General features: G+C 37.9%; 1 protein-coding gene across 8 annotated transcripts in view; it reads right to left on the bottom strand.

Moving 5' to 3' along the window:
* The window catches only part of sif (guanine nucleotide exchange factor still life), a 544491-nt gene that overhangs the window by 515495 nt on the left and 12547 nt on the right, over positions 1 to 16449 (bottom strand). Inside the window, exon 1 of one of the 8 annotated variants that reach the window (XM_076204853.1) lies at positions 8540 to 8875. The exons of the other annotated variants lie outside the window; for them this stretch is intronic. The gene's annotated coding sequence lies outside the window, so the exon portion shown is untranslated. Of the gene's footprint in view, positions 1 to 8539; positions 8876 to 16449 lie in introns of those variants that run through there. 8 annotated transcript variants of the gene reach the window in all.

The following is a 16449-nucleotide window of genomic DNA, read 5'->3' as shown; positions in this document are numbered from 1 at the left end:
AAAGGGAGTCCTTTTCTTCTCTATCTGTTCATAAGGGGATGAGGAGGGAGGGTTGCAATGTAAATGAAATAGTGGGAGTAAACCATCTTCAGTTGCCAGGCCCTGCTGTCGAGGTGCTGTGCCTTCCTGCATTGCTTCTGATGAAGGCAGTGGGCTAGGTACACTGATGTCCCTTCATTCATAAGAAACTAAGAAATTTTCAAAAAGTGAAACAAATGGGTATTGGATGGGTGTGGGATGGGTGGAGGATAGGTGCTACCTCCCTTGAAGCATGCATCCACAAGCGTTATACATTTTTATAGATGCCTTTGTTTGATGTCTTGTGTGCCATGATAAATCAAAATTGGATTTGGTCACAATAGTTATGTTAAGCTGTATGATGAAATGTAGGACCATAAAAAACTAAAATATAGATTTTCAGCTACAGACTTCTCAAGGATAAAAATGACATGGAGTATGGTGGAGGAGCACAAGAATCAGACACAAAATCATTGTCAGTCAGAGGTCACACACATAACAATGGCATAGGAAAATAGTGCCATTATCATATATGATTATTTATAAGCAAGATTCACCTAGGTAGCTAATGATAATTTGTCAACTTTCTTCACACAAAAATAAAGAAGTGACGTGAATGTGTGAGGCCAGGTAAATAGGAATATAGACTAGGTCTATATAGAAAATGGCACCTAAGCCATTGGCACTTGTATGCGCCTCACATATAAAAAGAGGACTGCGAGCCATAACACACACAAGTGCGCACTCATTCAAACCCCTTGTATCATTATGTGTGTAAAATTTAGTATTTTTATACATCACCTTTTATTTGTCCCAGTGAGGGAGAAATTGACTGATATCAAAGAAAATAGCATACTTGGCCATGGATTGATAGGATTTGTTCAAGTCATGGCCAGACTTGGTACAGTTAATCAAAAAATGCCAGATCATGACAATCATTATTATTATTCAGGGCCCTGAGGCGGCACATTTAGGGGGGTGGCAATTTAAGTCTGGGCATGCTGCCCACAAGGCTGACAAAATAATTATAATAAAAAAGGTTAAAGGAGCCCTGAATATTTTACCATGATATAAGAATTTTGTGTTAGAATCAACAAAATATGAAATATTTTTCCCTTATCCTTTCTGCAATAGGGGCATTAAATACAATTTTTAAAATCTGTTTATTTTGCCAGACAATAGCTAAACCAGGCTGTAAGGGATGGTGGAGATGGGAAGTGGTGATGGGGGGGGGGGGGTTGTAGGAGCATCACTGAGAATTTTGCCCTGGGGTGGCACTTAGGCCTGTAAGGGCTCTGTCGTTTTTTTTATTTATTTTTTTATTCTTATTCTTATTATTATTATCATTATTATTATTATTATTATTATTATTATTTATTATCATTATTATTAATTATTATTATTATTATTATTATTATCATATTATTATCATTATTACTATTAAAGTGTAGACAGGCAGTAAGTCTTCTAATAGACATATTTTGTTGAAGGTGATGCTATTTTCTGCATTCATAATTTTCTTGCGGACAGTTTCTATAGATCACACTAATTGCCATATTGTAGGGTCTAATCATTGCAGATAATCTGTACAGATCTCACTAATGCCATATTGCAGGGTCTAATCTCTGCAGACAGTTTCTATAGATCTCACTAATTGCTTGGTTGAGCTGAAATCCAGATTGATGATTATGACTGCCTACGCACAAGTTCTACAGAGATTAGACCTTGCAATATGATGATTAGTAAGTTCTATAGAAACTATCTGCAAGAAAAATATTAATGCAGAAAATAGCATCACCTTCAACAAAATATGATTATTACTTTTAATGAGTGGTTATGTGTGGATGATATTTTGATACAGCCCAAAGGGTTTTCTCCCCATCTTCAATGTTACTGCATGAGAGGATGGAGGGGGGGTCACCAATTAAATGAAGCAGCCTTGCTCTGGATGTGCTGTCTTACTGCATTGCTTCTGATCCAGGGCAATGGGTGTGATGCAGGAATGACCAGTCATCCAGGAGGAGCCAAGATAAGAGGGAGGAAGGGGTGGTGAATGGGGGTGGAATGAGTGGATTGAAATGGCTGGGAGTGGAATTATGCCTTTTGACTTTGGCTACCTCCCTTGCAAGGGGGAAAAAGCCCTTAGTATATGTATGTATACTATTATTACTACTATCATTATTATTATCATTATTATCATTATCATTATTATTATTATCATTATTATTATTATTATTGTTTTTGTAATTGTTATTATTATTATTACTATTATTATTAATATCATTTTGGGAGTGTAGTTGGGAGGGTGTCATAAATGAAGAGAGGGCGAGGGAGAGAAGGGGTAGCTATACTAGTAGGGGAAGAGATGTAAATGTGTGGTGGAGTGGAAGGAGGTTTCCTCAAGGATAATGTGGATGAAGATGAAACTGGGAAGGGAGAAGTGAGTTTTTGTAAGTGCATATGGGCCTGGTAGTGAGAAGAGTGTAGAGGAGAGGGAGGCTTTTTGGATAAATTGAAATGAGTGCATAGAGGATTTAGGGAGAAATGTCAATCTAGTGGTATTGGGAAATCTTAATGCTAGGGTAGGAAATGAACCAATAGACAGAGTGGTTTGGAAGTGTGGAGTTCCAGGAAATAATTGTAATGGAGAATTGATGGTGGAGATGTGACTAGAAAGAGGGTTGATGATAGAAAATATAGTGTTTAGGAAGAAAGTCAAGTATAAGTACACATGGGAGAGGGTAGTGGATAGATGGGTGGTAGATAAGGTGTTAATGTATTATATAGTGGTAACCAGGAGAAGAGTAGGAAGAATTCTGGATGCACATGTTCTAAGGGGAGAGAGTGGGGAAATATCAGATAATTTTTTGGTGGAGGGTAAATTGAGAGTGGAGGATAGTTGGAGAAAGAGGAAAAGGACAGAAGGTAGGGAGGTGCTTAGAGTAAACTGCTTAAATGAGAAAGAAAAGGAGTACAAGAAGAAGCTGAATGAGGAGTGGGAGGGAGTGAAGGATAGAGTAGAACTAGGAGTGGAAGAGGAATGGGAATGTTTCAAGGAGAGTCACAAGGTGTGCAAAGTTGGTGTGTGGAACAAGGAGGATGGGAGGAAATAGAAGGAAGGGTGGTGAATGGTGGGATGATGAAGCAAAGAAGGTTGTAGAAGATAAAAAAAAAACATTCACAGATTGATTACAAAATAGGATGAGAAAATCATATGAGAGGTACAAAGAAAAGAGAAGAGAAGTAAAGCATAAGATAAAGGAGGCAAAGAGGAAAGCAGATTTGAAATGGGGTAAGAGTATGACAGAATATTTTGAAAGTAATAAAAAGATGTTTTGGGAAGAAATTAAGAGAGGAAGAGGAGGCAAATCAAGTAGAGAAGAAAAGGTAAAAGGTGCAGATGGAGAGATGATAATGGAAGAGACAGCAGTATAGGAAGATGGTCAGGGTATTTTAGGGAGTTGGTAAATGTGAAGGAGGATAGGAAGGGAAAGATAGGCACAGTGGGAAGTGTTAAGAAAATGACAGGGATGAGTGAGGAAAATGGAGGAGAAATAAGGAAAGATGAGGTGAAAGTAGCTATTAAAATGATGAGAGCAGGTAAGGCACCTGGGATAGATGGGTGTCATGAGGAATGTCAAAAAAAGGGAGATACGGTGATGGTGGACTGACTGGTGAGGTTGTTTAATGTTTGTCTAAAAGAGGGTAGAGTGCCAGAGGACTGATAGAGTGCCTAATATAGTTTCACTTTACAAGGGAAAGGGGGACAAGTATGAGTGTAATAGTTTCCAAGGGACCAGTTTGTTGAGTGTAGTTAGGAAGGCTTATGGTAGGCTTTTGATTGAGAGGATTAGGAGAGGAACAGAGGGAGTAATAAGTGAGGAACAGTGTGGGTTTAGGACAGGTAGGGGTTGGATGGATCAGATTTTTATGGTAAGCCAGATATGTGAGAAAGCTTTAGGGAAAAGGTAAAGATATTTTTTGGGCCTTTATGGATTTGTGAACCACCTCTCAGTCAACCATCTTGTATGAAATATGAACAATGACTTGAAAAGGAACAATTTGGTTTAATGTCACAAACTCCCCCACTCTTTTCTGAAAAGTCTAGGACCGTGCCTATCTATAGAGGATTTTTTAAACCAGGGTATGTAGTGTGAAGTGTGCCCTTACTATGAATTCACTTTGCCACAAGGCAACCTCAAACTGCTTCCACTCCTGACCTTTCATGCAAGTAGCAACACTCTAAGCTGCCTGGCTAGCAAGCATCCCAGAGGAGAAATCATTCAACAAAAAAATAAAGTGTCATAAAATCCAAAAAAATATAACCTTTTAGTTAAAAAACAAATGCTTCATATCTACATTCAAAGTGATTACTTCAGCAAATCATTAAATGAGACTGATCAATTTTCTAACTTAATATATGTGTGCAAGGCAATGCTGAGGTGTGCCCAGTATGTGCATACTGCTGCATACAGCTATAAAGAAATTAGTTACAGGTATGTATGGAGCCAAAATAAGAGGGAGGGAAGGGGGTGGATGGGAGTGGAGTATGTGGGGATGGAATGAGTGGGAGTGGTTTTTATGCCTTTGTTTTTTGGCTACCTCCTTTGTAAGGGAGAAAAGTCTTTGGTATATGTATGTATACGTGGATAGGCAAAACAGGACAGTGGAAATGTAGAGGTAGACTTGAACAATGAAAAAGATGGTGCTGCTACTACTGTACTGTGCAGATGGTGGTGGGGATAAGTTGTTACAAACACACTCACACAAAAAAAAGTGGAATCTGCAAAAGAATACCAATAATATGCACAATGATAATAATAATAATAATAATAATAATGATAATAATAATAATAATAATAATAATGATGATGATGATGATGATGATGATGATGATGATGACGATGATGATGATGATAATATATACCAATGGATTTTCCTCCTTACAAGGGAGGTAGCCAAAATCAAAGGCATAAATACACTCCCACCCATTTCATCCCCACATACTCCACTCCCTTTCACCATCCTTCCCTCCCTCTTTTCTTGGCTCCTCCTGGATGATGGGTCATCCTAACATCTCACCCACTGCCCTGGGTCAGAAGCAATGCAGCAAGACATAGCACATCCACAGCAAGGCCACTTCATTTGATCGGTGACACTCTCCCCTCTGTCCCCTCTTGCAGAAAAAGAGAAAACATGGAGAAATCCTTTCAGGCTATGTCAAAATATCATTCACACATACTCCCTCTCCACACTGCACCCCATCCACTCCCTTCCATGCACCACAGCATCATCCATACACGATCATTCTCTACTCACCCCTATCTTCTGTCTTCTCCCTTCCTTCCTCAACAGACATTCCCCTTCCAATGTTCCTTTTACCCCATCCATCCATCTCATCCTTGGTTGCCTCCTCATGTTCACTCCCTCCTCTTCCTTCCACACCTCTCCTACTAATATTTCCTCACTCATTCCTTCCATGTGTCCAAACCATCCCAAAACTCTTTCATCAACCTTATCTCCTAACTTACTTTCCACCACCCCCCTCTCCTCCTCACCTCCTCATTTCTCACCCTGTCCAACCTAGTAACCCCCACCATACTTCTCAGGCATTTCATTTCAAACACATTTAAACTCTTCCTCTCTTATGTTCTATATTTCTGCCCCATACAATGCTGTCTGCACAATCACTCCTTCATACAATCCCCTCCTTTCATCATCATCATCATAATAATGATAACAATAATAATAATAATAATAATAATAATAATAATAATAATAATAATAATAATAATAATAATAATAATAGCAATAATAATGATGACAATGAAAACAATAATAAAGATAATAGTAATAACAATCATAATTACAATACTAATCTGCCTCGAGTTTCACTGACTAGACATCTTCAACCCCACAGCTGCTGGCAATGGTACTCAGACCCTCCCATAGATAGATTTCTCTGGGAAGAAATTTTGAGCTGTTGTCTGTGTTATATTAATGTGGGTCTGTTTCTACATCACTGGCTGAAAGGTGGAAGCAGAGGTGAGCAGTTGCCAGTTATCAGCTTTCCTTTTGTAGAGAGGGAGTGTAATAAAATAGTAATAATAATAAAAATAAATAAAACAAGGTAAATGCCAGCCCCTCAGAGCTGCATTTCCAGATTGAGATGATGATGTTGCATTTTGAAAATGGAGAGCAAGGAGACAGTTCTCTCCAACTCCCATCTTTTTGGACTACCACTGGCAGGTATCAATATCACCTAATTTTTTTTTAGAGATAAACAGAAACAACACTGAAGGAAGAAAAATATTACCATTATGCATTGTAGTAATTTACCAATGAGTAATTCTTTTCATGCTGTTTGATCTGGTAATGATGATGGTGATAATGACAATGGTGATGATGATGGTAAGGATAAAATTACTACTGCTACTGCAGTGCAAATCATCGAGACAGTGTGATAATGAATGGAACTGAGAAGTTGGTGAAAAAGTGAAGCATGAAACAGGAGGAGATAGAAGGAAGACCAGGTGGAGAAAGAGGAGGTGAGGAATGGGAGGAGCAGGAGGAGGGGGAGAAAAGGGAAGAGGAGGAGGTGGAGGTGAAGGAGGATGGAGAGGAGGAGGGGAGAGGTTAGGAAGGGCATGAGGGAGAAGGGGAAGAAGTGGAAGATGATAGGAGGGGGGAAAAGGAAGAAAAGGAGGAGAAGGTTGAGGGAAAAAGGAAAAGGAGGGGGAAGAGGAGTGGAAGGAGGAGGAAGGGGAGGAGGAGGGGAGGAAGAGGGGTAGCATGAGGAGGGGAGGGGGAGAAGGAGCAGCAGCAGGAGGAGGGAAAGAGGAAGGCGAATGAAGAGGGGGAGGAAGAAGAATAGGAGGAAAATAGTGAGGAGGAGGAGGATGGGAGGTGGAGAAGGAAAAGTGGAAGAAGAGGAGGAGAGGAAGGAGAAAAAAAAGAAAGAAGAAGAAGAGGATGAGGTGAAGAAGGAGAAAAAAAGGAAGAGAAGGAAGAAAAGGAGACAAAAGAAGAAGAGGAAGAGTAGATGGAAAAGGAAGAGAAGGAAGAAGATGAGAAGGAAGATGTGAACAAGGAATGTAACACAAGGAAAAACAGGAGAAGGAGGAGGAGGAGAGAGAAAGAGTAGTATGAAGAGGAAGAGGGGAAGGGGAAGAGAAAGAATAAAAAAAAGAGAGGGGAGGAGGAGGAGAATGAAAAGTAAGAGAAGAAAGATGAGAAGGAGGAGAAAATTAAAGAAGAAAAAAGAGAAGAAGAAGAAGAAGAAGAGGAGGAGGAGAAAGAGAAGAAGGAAGGGAAGGAGGGGGAGAAGGAGGATGAAAAGGAAGAGGAGGGTGAGGAAGAAGAGATGGAAAAGCAAGAAGAGGGGGAAGAGGAGGAGGAAGCAAAGGAAGAGAAGGAGTAAGAGGCAGAGAAAGAAGAGAAGGAGCAGGAAGATGAGGAGGAAGAGAAGGGGAAAAAGGAAGAGGAATAAGAGGAAGAGAAGGGGGTAAAGGAAGAAGAACAGGAAGAGAAGGAGGGGGAAGAAGAGGTGGAGGTGGAAGACAAGAAAAAAGAAGAAAAGATGGAGGAGCAGGGAGGAAAAGTGGGAAGAACTAAGAAGAGGAGGAAGAAAAGATAAGGAAAAAGAAAAGGAGGAGGGGGAGGTAAAGTGGAAAAGGAACAGAAACAGTAGGAAGAAGAAAAGGAGGAGGAGGAGAAGCATATGGAGGAGGATGAAAACAAAGAACAGGAAGATGACAAAGAGGAGGAAGAAGAGGTGGAGAAGTAGAAAGAGGAGGAGGAGGAGGAGGAGCAGTATAGGGAAGGAGAGAAGGAGGGAAAGGAAGAGGAAAAGGAGCTAAAAGAAGGCCCTGACAAAGAAGAGGAGGAATGTTTATGGTATGATGAAGAAAAGATGGCATGGTGGGTGCTTATGGCAGTGAAGGTGGACCAATTAGCTCCAACACTGGAATTGAAATAATTGCAGTTATGTGCAATGTCAGCTGCTGTGCCACTTGTTGTGCAACAGAGGCGAGGGAGGGGTGGGGTTGGTATTGCAGGAACTCCATGGCATCATGGTGAATGAAGAACCTTGACTATCAGGTGCTAAAATATGCATCTTCTACAGCAGTGAGTTCCTGGGTGCTTTTTGTGCTTGTGTCTTATATGTGAGAGCAGTGCATATGAGGGTTGTCCACCTAATTAGCTTGTAAATGTTCAGGGCAGTGAGTAGGGAAGAAAAAGTGGTGATCTCTTCCATCAAAATTAAACGTGGAAGAGATATGAGCTGTAGCTTTGTTTTGCAAAGTTAAGACTTGGGCCTTTGCAAGTGGTTTCACCCTCATCATGCAAAGGAAAACAGCTATGAAAGCACAGATGACCTCATGTTTATTAGCTCTTGAGATGGTTAAGCACTCAGGAAGCAAAATTCCAACCATATAAAGTAATGTTAATTCACACACTTTAATGTTAGTATCTAGGTAGCATGAGCACAACTGCAAAATCTTAAAACATTTTTTAATACCTAGACTCTCTGCTTTCAGCACAGATGATATCTGTTTTAGCTGTTTACTAGTTGGTTCTTCCTTGTGGCTTCCAGCAGTATCAGCTTTAAGACCACTGCCTTCATTTCCATCTGGTTCGTCTCTATCAGTGATGACTGTCACACTGCTGTTGGGCCTTGTTTGATACCGAGCATGTATGCGATATATCTCCCCTAAAAGCTTCTCCTTTCTTCCAAGGTCACAGAGTTTAGAAGTGGAGTCACCTTGTTGTAGGTGAGCATACTGATGGGGTTGCTGCTGTTGTTGGTTAGAGGAAGAAGTGGAAGAGCGGCTGTTGGCAGAATGCCGCGGCGTGGTGGCCGATATGGGACGAGATGTGGAAGACGCCTCCAGGACAATAGATTCTGAAGTAAGGTGGCGTCTTAGGTTAAAGGAAGATGGGCTGCTCAAATGGGCACTTTGGGAATTAGGTTGAAGGAAAGTACATACTATGACTAGTGTATGGTACATTTTCATTAAAGGTACTGGTACTTGTTTTGTAGTTACACAAAAAGAAATATCCATGGAATCATGAGAAAACAGCAGTTCAATAAGAGATATGCATGTGATAATAAGATACTTATTTCGTAGTTATGTGATTAAAGGTATGCATGTACTAGTAGGAAAAAACAGCATTTTGATAAGAGATATGCTTGTGAGAAAAGGAATAAACATCAGTTTCAAACTAAATACAGGATCCAAAAGAAATGTGTGCTCAATAACAAATCAAAAATCTATGCAATCAAATGACAGGTATGAAAATGAAATGCAGAAAAATTGGAACAAATTGATATGTTCTGTGATGCGATGTCTATCTGCCTATCTACCAAGTTGTTTACCTACTGAAGTGCATGTATACATCCACACACATCAGTAGTATGGTCCCTACACAGAGAGAAGAATATAGGCAAGATTAAGAGAATACATTGGGGAGATACCAAACTGGTCCACAGCCTGGCAGATAAACCATATGAAGATAGACTAATAGCACTGGGTCTGCCAACTTTGAGAGACTGAAGAGAAAGGTGATTTGATTACAGCATTCAGGTCACTTAAGGGGATGGACTGCATTGACAGAAGAGATCTCCTGATTAAAGATGAGAGGGCTTTCAGAGGTCATGGGAGCATATTAAGAAAAACCACATGTCTAAGGGGTATGAAAAAATAGTTTTTCATGTAGATGCACAAGTAAGTGGAATAGCTTTGGAAGTGATACAGCCCAAGCTCAAACAATACATGAGTTCAAATCTAGGTATGATAATTGGAAATCAAGGATACAGATTAAGTTAGAATTGAAAGTGAATTTGAGGCTAGGTATGACAAACAATTAGAGATTAAGAGACTGGACCCAACAAGCATTCCTCCTTTCTTGTATACTACTATAAGGTAAATACACACACACACACAAAATCATTACTCACAAAAATGTGCAATATAAAATATACATGTATGGACATGTACAGAGAAGCAAATACCCACAAATACAAACACCCACAAGATTCAGTGCTTGCATCAATGATGTTTCTTGGCTATGTTAATCACATGATGAAAGGAACAACAAACTATGCCAACTTGTTTGTAGAGATGCAAAAATCATGAGAAGAGTGAAAAATGAGAAGGACAGTGGACTATTGCAAAAAGACCTAGATACTACTCTGCCAAGAATGGGAAATGATGTTTAATACCAAAAACTGCAAAGTACTGGAAATGGGCAGTCGTGGCAAAAGACCATCCTTAAACTACTCCCTGAGAAGTAAACCCATTACATAAGCAAAAGAAGAGAAAGATTTAGGAGTGTTAATAAAAGACAACCCGTCACCTGACAGACATATCAGCAAGACTGTGGGAGAGTCATACGGACTACTGTAGAAGATCAAAGTGGCATTTCACTACATGGATGAAGTGATGATGAAACCCTGATCCATCCAAGACTGGAATATGCATCAGTAGTATGGGCCCCACACAAAGTGAAGGATATAAGCAAGATTGAGAGAATACAAAAGGCAGAAGCTGGTACACAGCCTGGCAGATTAACCATATGAGGAAAGACTAAAACCAGTGGCTAAGTACAATTAGGTAAATACACATATATAAAGACATATACACAAAGAAAATACTAGTTACACTAATAAGACCAAAACTGGAATATGCAGCATCACTATGGACACCTAGTACCAAAAACAAACATAAAGAAACTAGAAAGAATTCAAAGAGCAATGATAAAGATGGCACCAACATTTTGCAGTTTGACATACAAACAAAGATTGGATAAACTGAATTTACCAACCCTGGAACAAAGAAGAGAAAGAGGTGATTTGATAACCATTTACAGAATTATGAAAGGGATGGAAGTTCTTGATAGGGATGACCTACTAAAATGGGACAGAAGAGATACAAGAGGACACGAGAAGAAACCAAAGGACAGTTACAGAAGAGATTTGAAAAAGAATAGCTACAGAGTGATAGATATCTGGAACAAACTGAATGAGGAAACAGTAAGTGCTAAAACTATATATGACTTTAAGAAAAAACTGGATGCAGAAAGATACAATAGCAGGTCACTATGAGCATAGCTCTCTTCCCACAAAATACAACTAGGTAAATACACACACATATGCACATGCATACATGTCAACAAATTAGTTGGAGAAACTTTTAACTTATTAAGATCAATGAAAGTAGCCTTTGACTACATGGATGAAGAAATGGTAAAGAAAATACTAGTTACACTGATAAGACCAAAATTAGAATATGCTGTGACACTATGGACACCTAGTTAAAAAAAAACATAAAGAAACTAGAAAGAATTCAAAGAGCAACAACAAAGATGGCACCAACACTCTCCAATTTGACATACGAACAAAGATTGGATAAACTAAATCTACCAACCCTGGAACAAAGAAGAGAAAGAGGTGATTTGCTAACCATCTACAGAATTATGAAAGGGATGGAAATTCTTGATAGAGATGACTTACTAAAGTGGGACAGAAGAAAAACAAGAGGACACAAGAAGAAACTTAAGAAGGTCAGTTACAGAAGAGATCTGAAAAAGAATAGCTTCCCATGCAGAGTGATAGATATCTGGAGCAAACTAAATGAGGAAACAGTGAGCGCTACAACTATACCAGACTTTAAGAACAAACTGGATGCAGAAAGATACAAAAGTGGGTCACTACGAACATAGCTCTTTTCCTGTAAAATACAACTAGGTAAATACAACTAGGTAGGTAAATACATATACACTAGACACTATTTTTACATGGAGCCAAGAATGAGAAATGAAGTTCAATACAAAAAAATGCAAAATACTGGAAATAGACAATTGTGGCAAAAGACCATTCTTAAACTATTCCTTGGGAAGAGAACCCATTACAAAAGCAAATGAGGAGAAAGATTTGGGAGTGTTGATAAAAAACAACCTGTCACTTGACAGACATATCAGCAGGATTGTGGGAGAGACATATGGACTACTGCAGAAGATTAAAGCAGCATTCCACTATGTGGATGAAGACTTGATGAAAAAACCCATTGAAACCCTGATCCATCCAAGACTGGAATATGAGTAAGGAGTATGGTCCCTACACATAGTGAAGGATGTAAGCAAGATTGAGAGAATACAAGGGGCAGCAACCATACTGGTCCACAGCCTGGCAGATAAACCGTATGAGGAAAGACTAAAACCAGTGGGTCTAACAACTTTGAGAGATTGAAGAGAAAGAGGTGATTTGATTACAGTATTCAGGTCACTAATGGGGATATATTAAGTTGACAGAAGAGATCTTCAGATTAAAGATAGATGGTCTTTAAGAGGTCATGAAAGCAAATTAAGAAAAACCACATATCTAAAGGATGTGAAGAAATAGTTTTCCATATAGATGCATAAATACTTGGAATAACTTAGGTGATATAGCCCAAGCTCAAGCAATACATGAGTTCAAATCTAAATGTGATAATTGGAAATCAGTGATATAGATTAAGTTGGAACTGTGCATGAATTGGAAGCCAGGTATGATATAAAATTAGAGAATAGGAGACAGGACCTAATGAGTGTTGTTCCTTTCCTGTATACTACAATTAGGTAAATTAGGTAAATACACACATGATATTTGAATTGGTAACATGATGACTCAATGGGTAAAAGGTATGACTTGAAGAAGAGATGACATTCCATTGAGATCCGACTAAGGATTCAGATATTGTTGGCTCCTTGAAATATCTTTGATTTATAGGAAAAATTGACCATATACCACTTGAACTTCGGTTAAAAGGTGGGGTGGTGCAGATGAGGAATGAGCTGTACAGGCAAGGCAGACCTACATTGGGAAGGTGAACTTCTTGGGTTTAAGGAAATTCTTTGAAAAGACCATTTGGGAGGAATTCATGAATGCTACCATCACTAAGAGGAAATGGGATATCTTCACAACTTGGGTGGAAAGAAACAAAGGGAATAGTGATGTGGGAGAAGAAAATATATAGTGTCATAACAGGAGTAGGAAATAATATGCATCCTGTATAATTGGAATGTGAAGTGTGCAAAAACCACCAAAAAAGGGTTGAAAGTTGAAATGTTAACATTGTTGATGACTAAAAGTAGAAACACTAAAACTAATTCTGTAACTGATTACAAAACTATCATATATGAAACTGAAAATATGGATTTTCAACCAAAGAATGTCAAAGATGATTGATTTATTGTAAATAATAACTTTTGTCACAAAAACATAAGGAAAACCACAATTAAATTAAATGATAAAATATAAGGTCATGGAGTACTGATAATGAATAAAAAAAATAATAATTTGATTATTACAAAAGAGTAATAAGCTAATGACTGAGAGTAATAAGACAGATAACAAACAAGAAAAAGTGACTTATGCATAAACAAAGAGGGTGGAAGAAGATATATAAAGAGAATAAAGTTAAATTGGAAGGTATCATGGAAAAAATAAGAAGTGATAAAGGTATTGTACTCAAATCTAAACACTTATATAAGATGTAGTAAAATAATAAATCCAAGTAGAATAAAGATCACTACAAAGAGCTAAGGGGTTGCACAAATAGTTATCAATAATAACTATAAAGTGCAATAATAACACAAGACTGAAGAAGTGGCTGGCTTAGGTAATTATGTGTAGAGGGTTGGGGCATAACTAAAGAAAATTAAGTTTAGATTACAAAGCATGGTACACGAGTTAATCAATATGACATGTAAATTACCAAAGACAAGTTTAAGGATATTTGGATGAAATGGAATGCAACAGAATGATAGAAAAAGGTAGTCAATGAAGTAAATAGAAAACATATGCATATATATATATATATATATATATATATATATATATATATATATATATATATATATATATATATATATATATATATATATATATATATATATATATATATATACACACACAAAGGATGGAGCATGAAATGGAGTTTTCCTGAAAAGCAAGTGACCTGGAACTGAGAAAGTGGAAAGGAAAGGAAAGAGAGAGAAGAAAAAAGCAGAGTAAAGAGCTTGAAAGTGGCATTTACTAATGTAGACTGAATTATAATGGGTCGGTTAGAGATAAGGGCTTATTTAAAGGAAAAATGCGTTTAATGATGTCAAGGAAATAATATGGCCAATGGATGGAAATTAAGTTGGAATTTTACAGAAACTGAAAAGGTTATATCAAAAGAAGGAATAGAGGAGAGGTCTGAAAGTGGCATACACTACTGTAGACTGAATGACATTGGCCAGGCTGTGGATAAATAATTATTTAGAAAAGAAAAAAATAGATATGTGTTTGAATAAAACCAAGCTGAATATAATGATGCCCCATAGCAGGAAAGAAACTGATATTTCAGGATATATGATAAAGGATAGAAAAAATGACAGGAGTAAAGATATTTAAGAAAAATATAGAGGTGGATGAGGTGGTTAAGGATGAAATAATAAATATGAAAAGAACAATAGAAGGAAGCAGTAAAAGATATTTAGTTATAGCATAAGTCAAATCCAAGACAAGAGTATATAGAAAGAGGGAAAAAAAAAGAAAAAAAAAAAAGTGCACATACATAGAATTTTTGGGAAAAAATTAATAAAATTCAAGTGAGAGTTCACCCCACAGCTTCAGCTGTCTGATTTTTGTTAGAACAAAAACCTATGTAGCACATCAATATCTGTACTGAAGAAGTACAGGACATATGATTTGACATGTCAAAATACCCTTATTCCTGTGTCTAGTAAAGTGGTACCAAAACTGAGATCCATGGTGGTAGTTTTGCCAGCAAATACTTTACTCAACTTGGTGTGTTCACAGTGTACATAATTTTCCAAATGAAAGACCCACTGATTAAGTTACATTTGAGTGTATGGCTTATATTTGCCATAGTTAGTGGTGTGCATAAAAATATATATAACAGAGAGGAAGCTGACCCTAATGAACACATGTTTTAACTTAATATGAAGAATCTGTGTACAACAGTGCACATTGCACTTCAATGTTTTGTTTATATCTCAACATAACACTGCACAAAAGTGGAACTGGCTAATCATGCATAAACTGAACTTTAAAATGGAGCACTGGATATGAATATGGGTGTCAAATGTCAGGCATGTGCAGATATCCAATTAACCTATGAATCCATGGATTAGAGATGTATCTCAGAGATTGCACAAATGATGTGTTCGTAAAAGTATTTATGGGTTAACAGAACTACATGTTTGCAAACAAATATGCAAGTTTATAGAAAATTTAAGCAAATTATGCACAATGAACTGCACCAGTGGTTTCCTGATGAGATATGCATTAATGTCAAACATTTTATTCTTGGTGAAATACATAGGTTCCTTGAATCTGCTATGAATTACTAAAATGTGTTTGCACTACCAATAAGATCCTGAAGCAGTTAAAAATCTATGGTTGCTAGAAAAGGTGTGAGTAGCTGGAAAAGTTAGTGGCAAGTGTGGAAGATATGGACTCCTGGAATTAGATATAAATATCAATGGTGAGTGCATGTGCTACTCAAAATCTATAGGTGAATAACAAAAGTTACTTGTTTGAGGTTTAGGATTATGAGGAAGACAAGGTAGCCTACTGATACAACGTGTAAAATACTGGTGAAAATTTCTGGTAAAAGGCAATGAAAAAATAGCTTGAAGTGCATATTGCATGGAGGATACTACTGAAAAATGTTGTCATCGAGGAAAACAGGCTGCTTTTCAAAATTAAAAGCCAATGGTTGAAATATAAAGCCTAGCACTAAAACCATGCAAGTACAAGGCAAAGACTGCAGGTGTAGAGCAGAGGATACTGATGCACTAGTACAGATTACAGAAGAAATGGCCAGGCTGGTGATGGAAAATGGATACTGGGAAAAGGTAGTAATAATAAATGGTGCCTTGAGTTTCACTGACTGGAGAACCAGAGCCCCACAGTAGCCAGCAATGTCCTTGGGTCCTCCTATATATCTCTCTAGGAAGACATGTTTGATCATTTTTTTGTGTTGTATTAGTGTGGGTCTGCTTCTGGCTACTAGGAGTGGAGCAGTTACTGTTGTCAGCATTCCTTATGTAAAAAAAATAAAATGAAGAAAAAATAGTCAAAGTTGTAAAAGAGAGCTACAGCTATAGCCTCTTGGAGCTGTAGCTGTAGATGGAGGTGAGGGTGCTGATGATCTAAAGACAAGGGGCAAGAAGATGATTATCTAGCATCCATTTTGCATGGTCACCACAAGCAGGTGCCCAATGTTGGTCAACTGAGAAAAGTCAGTATTCAAAAGGTAAAATTCCTGAGTGAAAAGGTACAGTTCTGATGCTGACAGAAAGGCTGCTGGTGAGGAGTACATACTTGTAAAGTACTCTTGATGAAATATTGGTAGCTGATAAAAGATGCATGCTTCA

This window comes from Oratosquilla oratoria, chromosome 21 (genome assembly GCF_046742065.1).
Source record: "Oratosquilla oratoria isolate Oo_2021 chromosome 21, ASM4674206v1, whole genome shotgun sequence".
In the NCBI taxonomy this organism is placed as follows: Eukaryota; Metazoa; Arthropoda; class Malacostraca; order Stomatopoda; family Squillidae; genus Oratosquilla; species Oratosquilla oratoria.
This window is presented reverse-complemented; position numbering and strand designations above follow the sequence as displayed.